The 21,236-nt window shown below is 42.9% G+C and overlaps 1 protein-coding gene across 7 annotated transcripts in view; it reads left to right on the top strand.

Annotated features, from left to right (window-relative positions):
- The window catches only part of LYPD6B (LY6/PLAUR domain containing 6B), a 163,643-nt gene that overhangs the window by 112,543 nt on the left and 29,864 nt on the right, over nucleotides 1-21,236 (top strand). Inside the window, exon 4 of one of the 7 annotated variants that reach the window (XM_070423034.1) lies at nucleotides 19,116-19,829. The exons of the other annotated variants lie outside the window; for them this stretch is intronic. The gene's annotated coding sequence lies outside the window, so the exon portion shown is untranslated. The remainder of the gene's footprint in view (nucleotides 1-19,115; nucleotides 19,830-21,236) is intronic. 7 annotated transcript variants of the gene reach the window in all.

Raw genomic sequence — 21,236 nt, 5'->3', positions numbered from 1 at the left:
TCTACCCTACTCACATGCCCTTTGCCCTCTGTCCACCTACCATTAGCATTTTGTCTCTTCTGCACAGATGTCGTCAAACATTAACTAATATATATATATATATATATATATATATATATATATATATATATATGTAGTTCAAGACTGTGGAAGGGTATTTGGCTTATAGAGAATACAGAGGAAATAATGAAGACTAAAAAGCGCCCAATTTGAAAAGATGCCAACTCTGTAAGTCATGAACACGTTTGTGCGCTTTGCTCTGCCTTTCCCCGTGTGTATAGTTCGTTCACATAGTTACTGTCTGTTTACGTTTTGAATTTTAAATTTAACAAGTCTTTTCTTGTGCCTTTGCTTTCATAAGCCTACTTTAACTGCTATCTATGGTTAGAGGGCCCTTAAGTTGATGCCACAAGAAGTTGTATCTTTGAGTTGCTCCCCTGTGACAAGTGCAGAGCTTCTGCTCACGGAATGGGATGGCCAATTTCTGTCTCCTGACAGTTGACTTGGAGTTGTGGGGTGTCTATGTCCCCTCACAGTGTAAACACCCTGTATCTTGAGCAGGATCTCTATGGGGTTGGGAGTCTTACTGGCCTGGAGCCCAGGAGACCTAGACGTGGCTCTGTACTGAAATTAGCTGCACATCCTTGGGTAAATTACTTCAGTTTTGCATCTTCATCCATGGACCACTTATATCCAGTCAGCTCTATAATTCCATGAAATCAGGAGTTTTCTGAACTCTCTTGACTTATACCCTGATCAGTTCCAATTGATGCAGCAATTTTGGTTGAACTCTGCTGGGTTACTCGAAGTTGCTTCAAGCAGGGAGTTTAGTTTTTCAAGATGACCAGACCTGTAAACTCTTCAAACGTGAGGTGTCATAGCTACTTTTCTATCATTCTTGCTATCCCCACTTTTCTGCCCAACCCCACCAACTTTCTCCTTATATACCCTCTCTCCAGAATAGACAGTACAAAGTGTGTGCTCACCAAATATATGAGTTGAACAAACAAATACATGCATGACTGAGGCTACTGGTCTTGGTCTAAGAACCTTTAGCACCAAGGCTGACCCAACCTATCAAATTAGTAAGATTGTTTCATGTAGATGTGGTGACTGTGTTTATAATACACACGGAATTTTAAGCCTCCAAAATCTCTCATAACATATTTCAAGTGATTTTCCTACCAAGATGATTACCAATTCTTCCTGCACGTTACAGATGAAAGAACACTGGTCTATGGAACTTGGTGTATTTTTCCCTGTACTATGTGTAGTATGGTTTTCTTTTTGCTTAGGTCATGGAAAAAATCAAAGCTTAAAATGTATCATTTTTTTTTTGCTGTGAACAGCAGAAAAAATGAAGGTGTTTGGGGCTTCCTGCATTCTTGGAGCCACATGTCTGGGCCATGCAGATTACATTTTTGGTTCTGACTGGCTCCCCCTGGTTCTCACCTGGTGATGCTGATTTTGAATTTGTTTGCTCACACTTGAAGGTATCTGCTCACTTCATTGTGCAATATATATATATTTAAATATATTTTTATTGCTTTTAGAGAGAGAGAGAAAGGGAGAGAGAGACAGAGAAAGAGAGAGGGGGAGACATCAATGAGAGAAAAACATCATTAATCGACTTCCTCCTGCCTTCCCTCTACTGCGGATTGTGCCCCCAACCTGGGCATGTGCCCTGACTGGGAATCAGACTGGTGACCTCTTTTAAAAACAAAACAAAACAAAACACGTTTAAAAAAAAACCCATATATTTTTATTGATTTCAGAGGAAGGGCAAGGGAGAAAGAGATAGAAACATTAATGATGAGAGAGAATCATTGGTTGCCTGTCTCCTGCATGCCCCCTACTGGGGATCGAGCCCACAACCCAGGCATGTGCCCTGACTGGGAGTGGAATTGTGATCTCCTGGTTCATAGATCGATGCTCAATCACTGAACCATACTGGCTGGACCGTTGTGCAATATTTAAGACCTATGATGTAAATCTACTTCCAAGGAGGTCAAATCTTGCCAGGTCTGGCCCTATAAGTTATCACAGACTAAAAGGAACAATAGCATGTGTTCCCATACCTCTCCACCCCCGCTGCCCCCGCAAAGACCCAATTTGGCACTTACCTTGGCACAGAAAGCTTGCCTTCATCTCCCAGATTTGATCATCAATTACTCTTAGCTTTTCCCAAGTTGATATGCTGACAGTGGTGGCCTCACTAGGTGGCTACCAGGTGGGTGAGATGGGAACTTGGAAGCACCATGTGGGGGTGCTGAACCTGCTGGCAAGGAGACAAGCAGCCTGGTTTCATAGGTGTGCTAGTGCATTTGAAATGCTACTGATATGAAAGCCTCATTTGTTTAGGGCTCTGTAGCAGTTATCTCTTGTTGCATAATAATAAACCACCCAAACTTAGTGGCTTAAAACAGCAACCATTTTATTTGCTCATGATTCTGTGGGTCAGCAGTTTGGGCTTGGCTTAGCCATTCTCCCCTGTTGTATGCAGCTGCTGCCTGGTGACCTAGGAGACCTCAGCAGGGATAACTCATCTCTGTCATTTGTGCTTTCATCCTCCAATAGGCTAGCTCAGGCTCCGTCACCTGACAGAGCTGTTCAGCAAGAAGAGAAGAGCAGAAACTGTCCGTTCCGTTAGTCAAAGAATGTCATAGGGCCAGCCCACAGGGGGGGCTGAAAATAGGCTTCACCTATTAATGGAATAGCTGCAAAGAATTCATGACCACTTAAAATTTACCATAGGCTCTTAACTTGGATATGAAAGCAACCCCAAATTACTTTCATTTAAAATGATTTTTATTTTGCCTTTAAACTTTGTTGGTGTTATCATATCTGAGAGAAGTCTGGAAAACAGAGGTCGTCTGGAACATACCCCAGAATATAATAATAAAGATAGTAATAATAATGTTAATATTGTTACTATATGCCAAGCACTGTTTTAAGTTCTTTACATATCATAATGCATTTGGTCATTACAAAAATCTTATGAGTAGGTACTATTTTTATCCCCATTTTATAGGTGAGAAAACTGAGGCACAGGGAGGTTAAGTAACTTCCCCCAATGTCATGGAGGTACTACGTGGCAGACCTGAGGTTTCACCCCAGCAGACTGCCTCCAGAGTCTGCACATGAACCCCAAATGCCTCTCAAGTTAATGGAAACTAATTCTTCCTGACTCTGAGTAGAGTTCTCTCTTGGACCATGTAGTTTTTTGAGAGGCAGGGGGATTGGCTATTTGGAGAGGAACACTGAGAGTTTGGGTACACTCATTTGGCCAAAAATGGTGCTGGTCACATTGTAGGAGACCCTATTTATAGAGATAATAAAGACACTTGTCATCCCATGCAACAGAGAGTAATTTTCCTGGATGTAAATGTGTGGGTGTGTCTGGTGATGGTCATTGTCATGGTATCATTGTCATACTCTGTGTGGGTTAAGTGTTTGAAGAATGAGAATATATAATAGTGCCCCTCCCTGGCCTTTCAGAGAGCCTCTTGTTCTTGGCTTCAAGTCATCAGAAAGCCTCAGCTCCAAAGAAAATGTGGTTATTTAACTTTTTGTTTAAGAGTAGGTTAACAGCCTCCTTTATACAGCATTTGTGGAACTAAATTCAGTCCATTCTCCAGGTAGTACCAGGTGGTTTAGCTAAGGAAAGTGGTAAATTTTACTGACATTTAAAGGTCACCCTGGCAACCATGGATGAAGCAACCCCTGGCACCAAAGTCTTAGTAATTGGCCTACATCCCCTTGCTCAGTTTGAGGAGAGTGAAGCATGTATTGGAGTCTAATTCTTATGGGCAGTCATTGTAGCCATCTGCATCTCTGCTCCATCAAATACCATTGTTGTCTTTTCTTTTTAAGAAATTTTTTAAAAATATATTTTTATTGATTTCAGAGAGGAAAGGAGAAGGGAGAGATAGAAACATCAATGATGAGAGAGAATCATTGATTGGCTGTCTCTTGCACGCCCTCTACTGGGGATCAAGCCCGCAACCCAGGCATGTGCCCTTGACTGGAATCGAATCTGGGACTCTTCAGTCCGCAAGCTGACACTCTATCCACTGAGCCAAATCAGCTAAGGCCCATTGTTGTCTCTTAACTGCACAACTAGCCAACTAGCCTCCTTGCTCTGACATCCTCATTCTCCTATGTTGACTCAGTGACTGTTCCTGCTGCTGGGAGGTTTTGGGCACACTTATGTGCCCATAAGAACCTGCATGCTCACCCTGAGGATGTCCAGATAGAATCTGAACTGGCAGCCAGGCAATCTGGGTGTGCGCAACCCCACCAGAGAGGGCTGGCTGCCCCGCCCCTTCCATCACCTCCCCGCTTCCCACATCGGGAACCTCCCTGAAGGCCAGGTTTCTTGACTGTCAAACAAAAAAGCCTAGAGATGCTTTCCTCATTCTCTCGGAAACTCTTTTACCTTCATCATCTTTTCCTTCAGCTCATCTTGGAGAGTTATAATCCTGTCCTACCTACATTAAGTACTTTTTCCTTTTTGGATGCTTGCTTACTTTTCTTCTTATTCCAACCAGCTGGGACAGCTTATCCCCTGCCATAGACGCCAGGCAGATCTCTGCAGCAGTGATTCTCCCACAGTGCTTTGCTGAATAGCTCAGCCTGCCTTTTACGACAGGATGAGAGGACAGAACAGAGGCAGGAAGCTCCCTTTGTTTCCGAGGCCTTTGGGGCTGTTCTTTCCGGGCCATAAACATAAACATAATTGCTTCCTGTGATGGTCTGGCGGCCTGGCCATCCCGCTTTCACTGCCTCCTGTGGTGGACCAGGATTACCAAAGCCTGCATCTTGGGTTCTCCGTCATCGGCATTAGTTTGCCTTTGGCTTTGGCTAACATCACTTATTTTGGAACTGGCCGTCCCCAGGAGGAGGGCGTGATCTATGTGTGGAGGAGGGAGAAGAGGTGAGAGGCAGCCACGCCTCAGGGACAGTGAACAGGATGACTGGGCTTAGAAAGCTGTGCTTCCTCGTGGGCCCTTGGGAGCACCCAGAAGTCCTCAAGCCTCCTGAAGGGGAGGGTTTCTCCCCTTAGTCCCAGAGAGGATGGTTCAGACATGGTACTTCCTTGAATTCTCTGCAGTTTGGACTCACCCTGTGGTTGCTGGGTTTCATTGTTCCCCTATCTTGTTGATTTTATGACCAATATTGTGGGAAGACAATACCTGAATGTTTGTGTAAGCCCCTTCTTTTTTTTTTTTTCCTGGCAGTAAAGGTGATTGCTTAACAATAAACACAGAAAGGGAGTTAACAAAAATAACTTTGCTCTAGGCTGGCTCTAGGCAAGGAAGGCTGAAGCTGAGAAGGCATTTTAAATGGTTAGAATGGGTACTTACACATCTGCCCAGCAGTCCCCAGCCCCCTGCCCTTAGGAGCAGGCACTTCAGCAACTTTCTTACAACCCTCAGTGGCTCTTTCCTGAAAGGCTGCCTCCAGCAATCTAACCAAAGCACAGCATTTCAAATTCAACCTCAGACAGCTCTCGAAATTTCATCTTCAGGAAGTCTTTCTAGGATAGAGATGAAAACTTCTTTTGCGTCTAAACATGACAAACCTACACATGACACTGCTGTTCTCATCACGACTACTTTCCATGTGTGACCTGTGAACTGAGTCCTGTCTACTTATTAGCTGTGTTTCCCTGCCCTGCTTCTCAAAATGTGGGTCCTACTAGGATAAAGAGGGCAAAAGCGGTTAAACCTGGGATGTTAGGTCTGTGTTTACCACCCAGTAGGACAACACCCGACGAACAGTGAATCAGTGTGTTTGGACAGTGTTATCTGCAGCATAGACTCTGATCATGGGGGCCTTGCTTCTCTTTTGTATTTAAACCTCAGGTATACTTAGATCAGATGTGTGGGCAAGCCTTCTTACCTAAGTTTACTTCAGAGCCTCCACAATATATCCAATCAGATTGGTGCCAAAATGGCACATAGCATAAGCCTGTTTAGCTGTTACCTAACAGAACTTTAAGATGAGGCAATAATGTAGGAGAAACCTATTAAATCAGTTTATTTTCTATATTTTTAAGTAGCACTATATTTGTAATTAAACAGTATTTTTAAATTTATTGAACTATAGTCGGTGTATAACATTGTATAAATTTAAGGTGTACATGTTGATTTGGTACATATTGTAATTTGATTGCCATTTTAGTATTTGCATCTCTATCACATCACATCACATCATATTACATCATTATCATTTCCTTTTGTAGTGGGAATAATTAAGATCTAGTTTCTCAGCAAGTTTGATGGTGATAATACAGTATTGTTGTTTATGTTCACTATACTGTGTGTTAGCTCTTCAGAACTGATTTGGCTACTACGTGCAAGGAAACAGTATTTTAACGTATCTCTCCCAAAAGGGTAAATTAGAGTAATGCAATATGGAACATAGTGGAGATTCTGATTATTTACAAACTAGAGGCCCAGTGCACAAAATTCATGCACTGGGTGTGTGTGTGGGGGAGTCCCTCAGCCCAGCCTGCGCCCTCTCGCAGTCTGGGAACCCTCGGGGGATGTCTTACTGATGGCTTAGGCCACTGCCACTGCGTTCACCAGCTGTGAGCCCGGCTCAGGGCTTCTAGCTGAGGGGTGCTCCCTTGTGGGAGCACACTGATCACCAGGGGGCAGCTCCTGCATTGAGCATCTGCCCTCTAGTGGTTATACGCATCATAGTGACCAGTTGTTCCCCCGTTCTGCCAATTTACATATTAGCCTTTTATTATATAGGATGAGGATCCCTAATGCATTCATGATTTGCTCCTAAGATTGACTATGACACTGGAAGGGAAAGGTTTTCCATTTTCAAGTCTTTAAAATGAACTGCCATAGAGTCTTTACCTTTCTCTTGCTAACATGTGTGCTCACCCTGTTAGAATAAGGCATCGTATTAGTCTTATAGGATTTCTTTATAGGATTCCATAACCGAGGCAGTGACCAAGAGCAGAGACCCGGGTGGTGTTCCCCTAGGATTTCTTCCCACTGAAGTTACAAATGTCCTCTCAGCCATTTCTCCCCTACTTTGTTGATCCCTGTTATCCTCGGAGGCTAAATGCGTAGTTCTGCAGGTATTTTTCCTTGACCTGTGAGCTGAAATGGAGATTTCAAATATAGAATGTTGAGGTGTCAGGGAGGAAAGTGACATTGATTAATTTGTTTTGTTCCTGGCCAGCCTGAGAAACCTGTCCCGTCAGGTAATGAACAACTGCTTTTACCCAACTAGTGACTTCAAGAGAACAATTACCCCATCATTTCCATTTCCCCTGAGTCATCCAGGTTGGCTCATATTGGTTTCAACTGAATAAGAATCTCCAGGCAATGGACTCTAGGGCCAGGGTTCCTGCTTAGTAACATGAATTATAAAAACATGCCTTGGACATGAAGCCATGGCTCATTGTGGAAAGATATTTCATAGATCCAGCTTTTCAGCCATGTGTCTATTTGGGAAATTGTATTGTTCGGTATACTGTAGTCAAAAGTGGCCATCTTAATGAGCAATGTAGAGTGAGTATATAAGTAACAAGGCCCTACAGCCTGTCTGGTCTTGACCTAAAGGACAAAGATAGGACTATGAAAATGAAAGGTGATTTGGGGTTATTGCTTGTCTGTACCTTCCTAGTAGTGCTACAGGTTGACCACTGAGTATATAGTGTGGGTCTTGGTAAAGCCCCTTTAAGGACCTGTCCTTGTGATGTGCAGAGAGAGCCTGGACACTTAAAAAGACATGTGCTGGGCCCAGCCAGTGTTGCTCAGTGGTTGAATGTCGACCCATGGTTCAATTCCTGGTCAAGGCACATGCCCAGGTTGCAGGCTCAATCCCCAGTGCAAGGTGTGTAGGAGGCAGCTGATTCTCTCTCATCATCGATGTTTCTATCTCTCCCTCTCCCTTCTTCTCTCTGAAATCAATAAAAAACATATATATTTTTAAAAAGAAGACATGTGCCATCATAGACAGGTATTGCAGAAAGGCAACTGGAGTTGCTTCCATTTACACATCCTACCTGTCCTCTGTCATGCGACTGATCTGAGTCCTCTTCCTGGGTCCTATTCTGTATGATTGGGATGACAAATATGAGACTAAATGGTCCTGGATAAAATTTGAATGGGTGAGTAGTTGTAGAGATCAATATTAATTGGCCCACACATTTAGGTCCAGTTCATCCCAAAGTTCAGTTGATTTCCAAGTTCTTAATATTTTGATTCATTACAGATCTAGAGAAACTTAAGTTTTGACTGGGAGCTGTCTTCTGAGATTTAGTTGAGCCAAGACACGATCATGGGAGAGCCCAACAAGTAGAAATTAAAAGGAAAATATTCAAAGCAAAATGCTGGGTGCAGGTTTGCGGGTTAGTCAAAAATCCTAGTACTTTCACAAATTCTTAACTAATCCTCCTGGGTTTAAATAGAATCAACAGTGGCTTTTATAACAGCCACTCTGTCACCTTTCTCAATCTTCAGGCACTTGAAATACATCATTAAAGACCATCAGAATTAATCCAGGGCCCTTTAGACTATAGACTGAGTTCCTTGGGGCAGGAACCTTGCTTCCTTCATGTTGAGTTCCAAGGACTAACAAAAATGAGGACACACACACACAACCCATTTATAAGCAGGTAAATATGAAATAACTAGAAACCATGAAAAGAAAACAATTTGTCATTCGGAAGTCCTGGAGGTTGGAGGGCATGCCTTGTAGGTTCATGTTAGATGAAAACCTGGGTCTGGGTGAGACAGCCGCCCTGGGATTCTTGGACAGGGCCTGGATGGAAAGGCAATAACGTGTGCCCTGTGGCGGACTGACTTTACTGTTGCCCATGACTCCTGTGTTGAAATAGGAAGGCTCAGCCCAGACAAATGCAAAGGAAACAAAACCAACTCTTTTATTACTCTCTACAGCATTTATAGCCAAGCCCTACTCACTGCCCCTTATCCTTGAGGCATTCTGACAGTCATTTTAATGATTTATTTTCTTTTCCAAAAGTCAAATAAAATATTTTATCACCTTTTGGGTGGGCTTGATATTTTTCTCTTCATTTTATCACTTCTGGGTCTATCAAATTCCCCTTACCTTTCAGTGTTTATAACTCAAGGATAGGAATTCTGTTTTTCTCATTCCTTATAGGAAGGCCTTTTTTAGTTTGATTTTTTTGGTCCTATATCCCCTGCCTATTTTTGTTGTGCTGGTGGTGGGCGGTGAGGGCCAGGGGGATGGGGAAAGAGGAATTCAAGAAATGGCACATGTCTGCAGTAACACACAGATCAGAGGGAAAGGTTTTGAATAAGGAAAAGTGTTTTTTCCCCCCAATACTTTGGAACTAGGAGAACATTGGCACCATTGAGGGTGAAGAAGAAGTGGTTGTGCTGTACTCCACACTGACATTTACTCAGTGGTTTCTCTCCCAGGATCTGCAATAAAAGCCAATGGTCTGTGTGAGAACCCACAGCCCTGTGATTACCCCTCTCCATTCTGAATTATACACCTTCCTCCCAAGCTCCCTGCTTTACAGCTCACGGGCTCATTCCCCCCCTACTCTTTGCCCTTTTTGCTTATTTCTGCCTCATTTCTATCTACTTATATTAAGGTGTCAACAGCAGGACACTCACTCAGGCTAGTCATCATAAGCCACAAAATCTACTCATTCACGTGGGTGGGTTTGTAAGGGCAAACTCTTTTCAGATAGGTGATTTCAAGCCTGAGTTGATACAGCATGTGATTGTGTCAAGGTCAGTGGTGCAACTGAGTGATTTGAGATGTCCATCTCCTGCCCATCCCGTCCCTCCACCATCAGCTCCAATGAAGACCATAGCATCAAAAGCGCCTCGGGGTCCTTTCCTTCCAGGATCCTGCTCTCCAAGTGCAGAAATCCATTTGACACATCCACATGGATTGCTCATCCTCCTCCTGTTGAGCAACCCCGTTGGCAGGGTGCTCATTGCTCTCAGGCAGCCAGTCCCTTGTTGGGCATTTCAAACCTTGACCCCAAATGGGTCTCCTACAGCTTCTTTGAAATCATCTTCTGAAGTAACGTTCTCCTCTCCAAGCACCTGAAAAGTTATCAGTTGAAGTTTAATTCTCAGTTTTCCCCTTTCTTCACCAACGTTTTCATATCTCTGGGCAAATAGTGGTAGCTCTCTCAAATATTATAATTACAGCAGAGTTTTTAGACCTCTCATCATCCTGGATATATGGTTCCAGTTGTTGACCTGAAGCCTTACCAATAGCATAAACAGTTGATTGACACATGTTTTGTATGTTATATTCTGTATTCTTAAAGTAAACTAGAGAAAAGAAAATGTTATTAAGGAAATCATAAAGAGGAGAAAATACATTTATGGCATTTATTGAAAAAAGTTGCACGTAAATGGTCCTGTGCCATTCAAACCCATGTTGTTTAAGGGTCAACTCTACTGGCTTTATTTTTTAACCATTTGACTTATTTCCAAACTATGTCTGTTTTTTTTTATTTTTATTTTAGTGGCGCAGTTAGGCTAAGCAGGTGACACATCCTCGCATGGCAGCCACCCTCCCGATTCTGCAGAAGGCAGTGGTGTTATGACCCCAAAAGATGTTGCATGTAGCTGTATAGGATGCATATCTGTCAGACTTTAAAATTGGGGTAACACCTATGCTTTAAACCAGTAACAACTCTCCTAAAAAAAGACCTTCTGCCCAGCCAGTGTGGCTCAGTGGTTAAGCGTCGACCTACAAACCAGGAGGTCATGGTTTGATTCTGGTCAGGGCACATTGCCTGGGTTGCTGGCTCGATTCCCAATATGGGGCTTGCAGGAGGTGGCTGATCAATGATTCTCTCTCATCATTGATGTTTCTATCTCTCCCTCTCCCTTCCTCTCTGAAATCAATTATATATATATATATATATATATATATATATATATAATTTTTTTTTTTTTTTAAAGAGACCTTCCCCTTATGCATGCTTTCCATCCCCATACCCTAAGACATTCAACCATCCCTACTTTGACATGTCTCACCTGCTTTCGTTTTTAGTAGAATTGTTTGGGAAGATTTGAAGAGCTTCAATTCAGCTGTGTTTGCATTTTCTAGAGCATGAAAAATGGTGTTTCAGTTATTGCATGTGGGGAGATGTGGGACCAAATGTACAGCCGGAGTTTTAGAGTGCAGGTGGAACTGGCAGCATCGGTCGTTAGAAAGATGGGCCCCAAGCCTGTGAGCTGAGTCAATTCCATTCGTGCCATGTGGAGAGGATAAACTTGGAACACCACAGTGGCAGCTTTTGAATGCATTCCCTACCACTCCCCATTTGGTTGGAAAAGCTTTTCTTTTTCCACCGTTGGACCTCTCTTTCCATCAAATATGTAGCCAATTGGCTAAGAGAGTAACTGGCCCAGCTGGCTGGGATTCTGTTTTTAGTATCCTGACAGGAAAGAGAGCTTTGTTGTAATTGGGTACCTTAGCTGTTCTTCCATCTGGCCATTTCCTCCTGTCTCTTATTCCCCTTCACCTTGTTTCTTTGGGAGCCAGTAGTGTTGCTTTTTATATAGAAAATGCACGTAGATGACCAAGGGCAAAGAAACAGCGCATGGCTTAGAATTAGAGGGAGGACTTAGAATTAGAGGGAGGACTTTGTGCTTAGAATTAGAGGGAGGACTTTCGGGGAACCACCAGCAGGAAGCTTTGCCGTGGGGTCTGCAGGCTGTTGGGATGGGCAGTTAATACTCTGCGAACCAATCTCACACCGGCCGGGCACTTCAATACGCCGTCCCTGCACCAAGTGCCTTAGCAGGTGGTACACAGAGCTTGTTCACAGGACCGATAGTGGTTCAGCTAAATCTGCTCCCTGAACCAAAAGAAAGCCCCAACTCTATCGGCTCCTTACGCTATCTGTCCCTGTCTCCTTCCTCCAAGAACTCCTTTGCCACAGTCAAAAGTGAACAAAGACGGAAGGGGACTATGTTTTTTTCAACAAGTGCCATAAAGCGCTTATTGAGCACTTTCTATAGGCATGGCATTGTGAAACATACTTTATAGGTAATTCATTTAATTCTCAATCTGTCTTATCATTTACTTCTCACCACAGCCCTGAACTTTAAATGTTTCTGTCTTGGTTTATGGATGAGCAAACTGAGACTCTAAGAAGTTAAGCAACTTGCTCAGGTTAATCGATTCCTAACAGGGATGATCAGAGCAGAAGCTCAGGATCTGAACAAGGTTTCCTGGCTCCACTTACATTCAGGACACACTAGACCTTGAGGATAACTTGTGTTCCTTTAGGGGCTAGAGGTTCACATACTTGGGCTGAGAAGCGATGAGACTCCCAGCGCAGCCTTTTTATATAGACTGCACCACGCAGACAGTGGTTCACTGCCTTTCCCTCTATTGCCATCCAAGAGTGTCAGAGCTTTACTGACATTATAAAATATTACACTGCAGACAGCATCTTGTCACCACTGTGATCTAGAGGTCAATGCAAAATTAACTCAAAGTCAGTTTTCTGTCATTTTCCCCTCTCCCACGCCTCCCAAGTGAGAGGTAAACCTGTATGCTCTGTCCTTTAAGCACATGCCAAACAAACGTGACTGAGACGAAGCCCTGTTCAGAGAGCAGCCCCTGTCCTCCTTAAAGAACTGCCTCTCCAGCAGCTCAGACAGACACTGGCAGCTAACTCACCTTGCTTTTTGAAATTTTGGTTTTCCTTGAAACTTGAGAGATGCCTTTAATAAGTCCCCCCTGATACTAATATATTGTAACCATGATCTTCTAAGCCAAACGTGTGTTTTATGAGGTCCCGATTCAGCAGGCAATGCAGGAGCAGGCACGTTATATGCTGCTGAACACGTGAAAGCAGCCGATCTCACAGCTCCCTGCTTCTGGGTCATAATTCTTTGGAAATAGTGAGAATTCCAAACCTGGCGGTACACATTCTTCTCTTTCTTAACATACGGTGTGTCCCTGCACGTAGGTCTTGTCAATAAATCTGTCAAAGGCCAGGCCAGTCTGCACAAAGCCCGCTTTACACGTCCCACGATGGGATGGAAAGCAGCCCTTCAGAGCTGGGTGGCATGGAAATTACTCTTCTATCCAGCTCAACAACAAAAGTGTACATCTATCAGTTTCCATTCTTGTCTACTGCAGCGGTCAGGAGATTACTTGTTTCTTTTTTAACCTCTTTGTAAATATCGAAGTTTAGGGGGGCGAGGAAAGAAAGTTCTAGCTGTACCCATTGATTTCAGAGTCACAGACCCGCGGCTGGTTAGAGAGAGCAGGGCATGCTGGGAGGCCTGCTTTCCTCTCCCACAGGGAGGCTTAAGGGCTGTTGTTCCAGAAGGATCTAAAGGGAAGTTTGTGCACCTAGTTACCAGACCGGGCATCCAAGAGCCTCCATTTCTCCTGGCGTAATTATGGGTCTTTGATGAGAATCAGAAAGCGCTGCAATTATGCTCATGACTTTCAAAGGCAATCCGAGATAGTTTACCTCTCAAATCAATCTCAATGGTTCGCAGCAGCTAGCTGACAGTGCTGATGACTATTGTCAAATCTGGAGCTTTTGTGTTGGTGAATTGCTCCTGAAGCACGGAGAGCTGTGTAACTTGTTATAAGGATATTTTATTTTTTTGACGGGTGATTTAAAAAACAACAGGCTGTGTTATTCGGATCAGCACATATGCCACAGATATAACCTCCTCCCCAGAGTTCTAACTGGGATATATTACTGTTGCTGGTGTTGGTGAGTGCTGGACATTTTGATGTGTTATTTTTTAAACTGGGCATTCTAACTGTGGAGGAGTTAATTAGTTCACAGAGAGCTGTTGTTAATTCATAACATACAGCTCTTTTTGGAAATGCCTCTTGCTACTAATGCCCCGGTAAGCAAAGTCACAGTTTTCTCAGAATTCTCTACCCTGAAATGGTCAAATGCGGTCTGGCCGGGGCAGCTAATCTTGCACCGTTGGTCTGTATTCACTCCAGTCTTCTTGAATTTACAAGCAGTGACATACTCAGTTTAAGAGTGCTTCTAGTTAGTTTATTAGATAATTACCCAAACTGGTAAGAAATATTTCAACCTCAAGTTAAAATGAAAACAACTATATCTTCAGTAGAAATTTTCTACAAAATTGTATCCCTCTTATTTACTTTTCTTCGCAATAAGAAAAGGAAAAGAACTATTGGAAGTGGAGAGTCTGGCCCGTTGTAACTGGCTGGAAGGTGGGATCCCACCTGCCCAACTTTTCTCTGGGAAGATTTAATCAGCTTTGCTGTCAAAGAAGAGAAATGCTTGCGTGTCAAGAAAAACACTTTGTTAGATAAACCTCCCATCAGGTGATGGTAGGCCCTGTGTGAAAAGTGAGGGGAATGCCTGGGTATGATTGGAATACAAAGGGACAGATTTACTAGGCTCTGCGGGGCTTTCCCCTAAACTTCCTGATTCAGCGAGCAGTGCAGGAGCAGGTACAGTGTTACATGCTGTGATACGGTGAGACCAGCAGATTTAATGATTCTCTGCTTCCGGGTCGTAATTCTCTGGTAACCATGAGAATTCCAAACCTGCAGCACCTCTTTGTCTCCCCCAGGACACACACATCCCTTTCTAAAGGTGGATTTTTGGTTATTGGTGGCGGGTTGGTGCGTGCTGTTTTTGTTTGTTTGATTTGATTTAGTGTTAGTCTCCAAAAGAGAGGGGAAAAAAAGAGATAAGCAAGTGTGGAAGTATGAATGAGGTAGAGAAAAGTATTAACTAGACCCTTTCCTTACTAGAAATCCTGTAAGTTTTATTTGTTGGCAGGAGGCTGAACACTGAAACAGGCTTTGGTGTTTCGCCCGCTGGCTCTGAGGCCCAGCCGGCTGCCTGTGTGTGGGGTGCTTCATCCCTGTCTCCGTCCCTGCCACCTGCACTTATCCGCTGAGGGCACCGGGCTGGCTCTTTCACAGGCACAGTCAGGGCCTGGAGGGAGTCCTGGACTGGGAGCATCTAGAACTGCTTCTTGTTTTCTGAGTTCTCATACCCTAATTCACCCCCCAGCCCCTTGCCAAGTTTATTGAAGGGAAATTGATAGAAAAACTTTCTGACAAAACCGTCCTTAGGTGTACAGAGTGATGATTTGATATCCATGCACATTGTGAAATGATTACCACAATGAAGTTAATGAGCACCTCCATCACCTCACGTAGTTACCTTTATCTTGTGGTGAGAACACTTGAAATCTGCTCGTTTAGCAAATTTCAAGTACATAATACAGTATTATTAACTATAATCATCACGCTATGCATCAGATCGCCAGAACTTACTTATCTTATAACTGAGAGTTTGGGCCCTTTGAGCAGCATCTCCCCATTTCCCCCACCCCCAGCCCCTGGTGACACTGCCCTGCTCTCTGCTTCTGTGATTTTGACTTTTTGAGAATCCACATGTAAGTGAGATCATACTGTATTTACCTTTCTCCTTCTGACCTATTTCACTTAGAGTCGTGCCCTCAGGTCCATTCAGGTTGTCTCAAATGGCAGGATTTCTTTCTCTTTTGTGGCTGAATAATAATATTCTACACATACATACCAAGAAAACATACCACATTTTAAAAATTCATTCACCTGGGTTGTTTCCATATCTTGGCTATTGTGCATAATGCTGCAGTGAACATGGGAGTGCCGATAGCTCTTGGAAATAATGATTTCATTTCCTTAAAATTTATACCCAGATGTAAGATTGCAGTATCGGATTCTATTGTTAATTTGAGGAACCTCTATACTGTTTCTCATAGTGATTGCACCAATTTACATTCCCCCCAAAAGTACACAAGGGTTTCTTTTTCTCCACATCCTTGCCAACATTTATCGGTGTGAAGTAATAGCTCATTGTGATATTGATTTGCATTTTCCTGATAATTAGCGATGGTGAGCACCTTTTCATGTACCTGTTGGCCATTTGTATGTCTTCTTCAGAAAATGTGTATTCAAATCCTTTGCCCATTTTTTAATTGCATTTTTTTTTTTTTTTTTTTTGGCTATTGAGTTGTATAAATTTCTTATATATTTTGGATAGTAACTTCTTCTCAGATACCGATTTGCAAATTTTTTCTCTACTCTTTAGGTTGCCCTTTCATCTTGTTGTTCCTTTTTGCTGTACAAAAGCTTTTTTACTTCCAAATTTAAAGCAGTTGAAAATGTCCCTCAAGCGACCTCACCCCTTCTGCGACCTTGAACCAGGCCTTGCTTCCTCATTTGTCTGTGCCTGGAATGAGACAAGATCAGTGGCTTTTCAGATGTTTAAAACACTCTGGAACCTTTTACCCAATTGAAATTTTGTAAAAATACTTTAATAAAAGCAGTTTTACAAGATTAAACCTATTCTCATTTAGGTATGGATGAGGAGCCCAGAGTACCCCTGACCCCACTCAAATCCCCTCCATCTGTTGCAACTGCAACAGGCCTGGGGGGCCACCTCTAGTCCAGCCTCAGGACAGGCTGGCTGAGGCAGGAACTTACAATATTCCAGGGCCTGGAAATGAAGGTCAAACCTGAATTTTGGAGATAGCATATCTTAAAAGTCTTAAGTCAACCAAAATGGTTTACTCCATCATAACTTTGTAAGCACCAATCATCCTTCTCTTTTATATGCCCTGTTCCTTATAACCAGAGTACTTTTAGCTTTGTTATTACACAGTGATGTGCAAATGAATGTGGGTGATGGATTCTGTAAAGCATACCCACCTCAATATCCCAGAGCTAAGCCAGGCCCTCTGCCATCCTTCCCGGATTTCAGAAACCCAGACGCTTTGCCCCCCACCTCTAACCCCTCTGCTACATGAATACCATATCAATTTTCTTATCCTCTGTATTGATCATGTCAGCCTCCTTCAAAAAAATAGCCTCATTGTTTGAAAGATCAAAACTCAACTCCAGACTCCAACTTGCTGAAAGTCCCATGATTATTTTTCTATCAGATCCCATTTCCCACTTCCTTCTAATATACATCCCTTTTCAGTAAGTCATTCTCTCCCAAAGCCTGTGATCATGCTCTTTGCCCATCTCTTTATCGTCCTTTCCTCACGAAGAGCCTGTCTCCTTCATAGCTCACCCTTCAAGTCCTTTCATGCTCCCTCGCCTCCCTCCTCTGGCACTCAGCAAGGAGGCAGAATGATGTTGAACAGGGATACAGCACCAGTACCACTGACTTGGAGTTCTGCCACTTATTTGCAAGGCACCATTGGCTAAGCCCCTTTACTTCTATGGGTCACAGTTTCCTCATGTGTAAAATGGGGCTAATAATATAATATCTCCCTTGTCTACCTCACCGTGTGGCTGTAGGAATCAAAAGCAATACTATATGTTATGTGAACGCCCTTTATCTAACTTAAGCACTCTTTATTTTTCAGGTCTTGTTCTTAAATAATAAGGTATTATTGTGAGTTATTACTATCACTTATTTTGCCCTATAGCACTTGTTTTAATTATGAATCACCCTCTGCCCTGTACTCCTTGCCTTATTATATGCATTATATCTACTCTCACCAGATCTTTAATTTATTCTGGTGATAATCTGGGGAAAGTCTCAGCCAGCATGCTTCTTCCTTTTTTATGTTTTTAAGAATAAACCTTTTTTTTCCCCCTGAGGTATTTCCTCTACTTGGCCAAACTAAATGTGTGTAGATTTGTTCTTTGCAGATTTGCTTGTTTCTGGAAGCCTCCCTACCTGGTTTCAGCATAAATACTATGTTTTATTATATAGTACTAGCTAAAGACTTTTTTTTAGAAAAGTAAAGGCAGTAGATAGAGTTAGTAATGCTTTGTAATCCATTGTCCCCATACCAATAGCCACATGTGTGCCTTCATACATGGACTGCCTTCATCACTGTAGTCAAATCATTTTAGGTCATGGACCATATCTTTTTAAGTTTTTATTTCTAGTTTCTCATATAGTGAATAGGAGATGTTCAAGAATGCTCATTAAATGAGTAACCAATATATGCATTTTCTATGTAAAAAGTTGATTTGATGAATACTTTCTCAACTAAGAAAACTCCCAAAGATAAAGTTGGAGTGATGATGCCAAAACATGACACTCCTAATCCAATGCTCAACGTAATCACCCACAGAAAAGGCAGCCAAATTCGTGGACTGCACTATGGGGCCAGGCCGTATCTGCGGAATGTGGCCAGTTTCCTTGGGTCTGTCCTGCAGGCCCTAGTGAACCCAGACACAAAGGAATTCTTGTGACAGCTCTCTCACACCCCTGCCTCCTGAGCTGCCATTGCCAGAATGTATAGAAAGTTAATCAAAAGCCTAAGCAGGGGTGACAGTGTTTTAATATACAAACACCTAGTACAGTGGTCGGCAAACTGCGGCTCGCGAGCCACATGAGGCTCTTTGGCCCCTTGAGTGTGGCTCTTCCACAAAATACCACATGCAGGTGCGCACGTACAGTACGATCGAAACTTCGTGGCCCATGCGCAGAAGTCGGTCTTTGGAAAGGAGACAGACGAAACAAGTATACAAGACCAGTGTGGATGGGAGAGTTGGAAGGGGTCGACCTCAGTGAACATACCTCAATCAGATTAGGAGTACCCTAATTAAGTTAATAACAATGTACCTACCTATATAGTTTAAGTTTAAAAATTTCTCAAAAGAAATTTCAATCGTTGTACTGTTGATACTTGGCTCTGTTGACTAATGAGTTTGCCGACCACTGACCTAGTAGGCTTCATGAAGGCATTAAATTCCAGAGGTTCTGGAATTTTCCTGGAAGGATTTCATAACCAAATCAAGCTTGTTAGAATATTAATTATTGCAGCTACTACTGCCGTTATACTGGTAGAAATTCCTGATTTAAAGTCAGTTTGATGCTTTGCTACTGTATTTCAACCTCTATCTTTTTCTTTCTCTTTCTCATACAGACTGGCAACCTTTAACTATTTTGAGTTAATGGTAAAATATGTGCTGAGTACTAGCCAGTCTTTTCAGCGGTCTCATTTAAGTGTGGTAGGTGATATGCATATTCCCTACGCAAGCACTTTTCTTCTTATTATTAAATAAACCCATTGTCCCATAAAGTGCTCCTTAAATGAAAATGCGCCTTTAGTTTCACACCTCCTTTCTTCATTCCACAGCATTCAGCAAACATTTGGGCCCCTGCTCTGAGCCAAGCTCACTGCTAGAGATGAAAGACTACACCTGCCTTGAGGGACTGTGCATAGGGACAGGGAGGCAGCCAGACCCCTCCTTCTGCACCCACATTCTTCTTCCCACTGAAGAATCTGATGTTGTGGTCTGAGTGGTGGCCTGGGCTTCGGGGGCACTCAGGTATTAAAGGCAAGCTTTTTTTCAGTGGACCGATGAATGAAATTGAGAAGAGCCATTAGGGTCTGAAGCTCCAGACTCGAACAACCTCACATTGACCTGGAAACAGAGCAGCGGTGATTGCCATCTGCTGACACACCACCCGGACCGCCCAGGGACTGGAGCAGTGTTCTAGGCCAGCCGGGCCTCCCACCAGCAGAGCCCGGAAAATATCCCTGATTAGAGCAATTAGAGCGACTCCCTGAGCCGGTTCAGAATTTGCTTAATCGCACTCACTTCACTGAACTATGGTTTTGGCTTCGGGGGTTTTAGGGAAAGAAAAAAAAAAGCAAGTTTAGGGAAAGGAAGCAATTAGAGAGAGAGCATTCAAATTGATTCTCTTCTCTAGTCAGTTTAGAGTTGGCAGAAGCGAAGGCAAATGACATCCATGACCAGGTGTAAATATAAGGAGGCTGATTTTGGAAGATGGGTCCTTTGAGCCTTGTTTGGATGAGAATCCCTGAGATCACAAAAGGAAGCAGCTGGTAAGTCCCGGAAACCTTTTTTGTGAAAGCCCAGAATTTGAATAATGCACTAAATGAAGTGGAGTGCATATATTTAAATATTTATGGACAAATGGCTGTCATTTCTTAGCCTGCTCTGCCATGGTCCCATGACTTGGTACAATTGCTTTTAAATGATCATTTTCTAGATACTAGAAAAGCATCAAACAGAAGGAGATGAGAATTGCAGCAAACCAAACAAAGAAAAAGCAGAGGAGGCTATTATAAACAAAATACAGCCATCATAGCCAACTATATTTAAGGAGTTTTGAAAGCAGTGTAGTGTAGCAAGTAAGATGGATGAGTTTGGAACTGGACCGGAATTTAAATTCTATGTGTGATTTACTAGCTTTGTAGCCTTGGGTAAGTTACTCATCTTCTCTTGAAACCTCAATTCCTCATCTGTTTAGGGGGCATAATAATAGTACCCACATCACAGGGGTGTGGTGAGAATTAAATGAATTATTGGTTCTAGGTGCCTGACACCCATAAGCTCTACCAGAGATCTGACACCCAGATCTCCAAGCTCAGGAACTTTGTTTTATGGACTGAGACTATGGCAGGGAACAAAAAGATGCCTGGTGCATGGTAGGTGCTCCATAAATACTGGCTGAATAACTGAATGAATGAATGTGTTTAGTCCAGTTTGAGTGTATAAATTGGATTATTTTATGAAATAAATTTTTTTAAAAATATATTTTATTGATTTTTTTACAGAGAGGAAGGGAGAGAGATAGAGAGCCAGAAACATCGATGAGAGAGAAACATCGATCAGCCGCCTCCTGCACATCCCCTACTGGGATGTGCCCGCAACCCAGGTACATGCCCTTGACCGGAATCGAACCTGGGACCCTTGAGTCTGCAGGCCGACGCTCTCTCCACTGAGCCAAGCCGGTTTTGGCTATGAAATAAATTTAAAATGTTCATTTTAAACGAGGTAAGGTATAGGGAAAGACATACTGGGTGAAAATTTTGAGTGTGGCAAAGGTATATTTTTCAAATAAGTAGCCAGGAAAATGTTTGTCCTCTTATTTCTCACCAGGGACACAGAGTTTGGTTCCACTTGCTTCTTTGTGATCAAATGAATTGGGGGAGCATTTTTGTAACGTTCTCCACGGCCTCCTCCTTTGCTCTCCTGAGCATAATGTTAAGAGACGCTGTAGGAGACAGACAAGCACATATTTACACTATTGATTATAAACACTGATTTCTGCCATTTCCTTCCACATCGTGACAGCTTAATTTCCCCCTTGTGACAGAAAGTAGGGGCTTGGAGGTTCCAGATCCCAGAGTCTAACTGCATCGCTGTCCTCCCATTTGTAAGCAGGCCCCACCGAGGTCTCTTCTCAATGCTCTTGCCAAACTGAGGGCTGTTGGCTCTGCCCTGGG

The sequence above is a fragment of the Myotis yumanensis genome, unplaced genomic scaffold (assembly GCF_028538775.1).
Source record: "Myotis yumanensis isolate MYYU_CA2020_CCGP unplaced genomic scaffold, mMyoYum1.0.hap1 SCAF_8, whole genome shotgun sequence".
NCBI lineage: Eukaryota > Metazoa > Chordata > Mammalia > Chiroptera > Vespertilionidae > Myotis > Myotis yumanensis.
The sequence above is the reverse complement of the archived record's forward strand: the minus strand, read 5'-3'. Positions and strand labels throughout refer to the sequence as shown.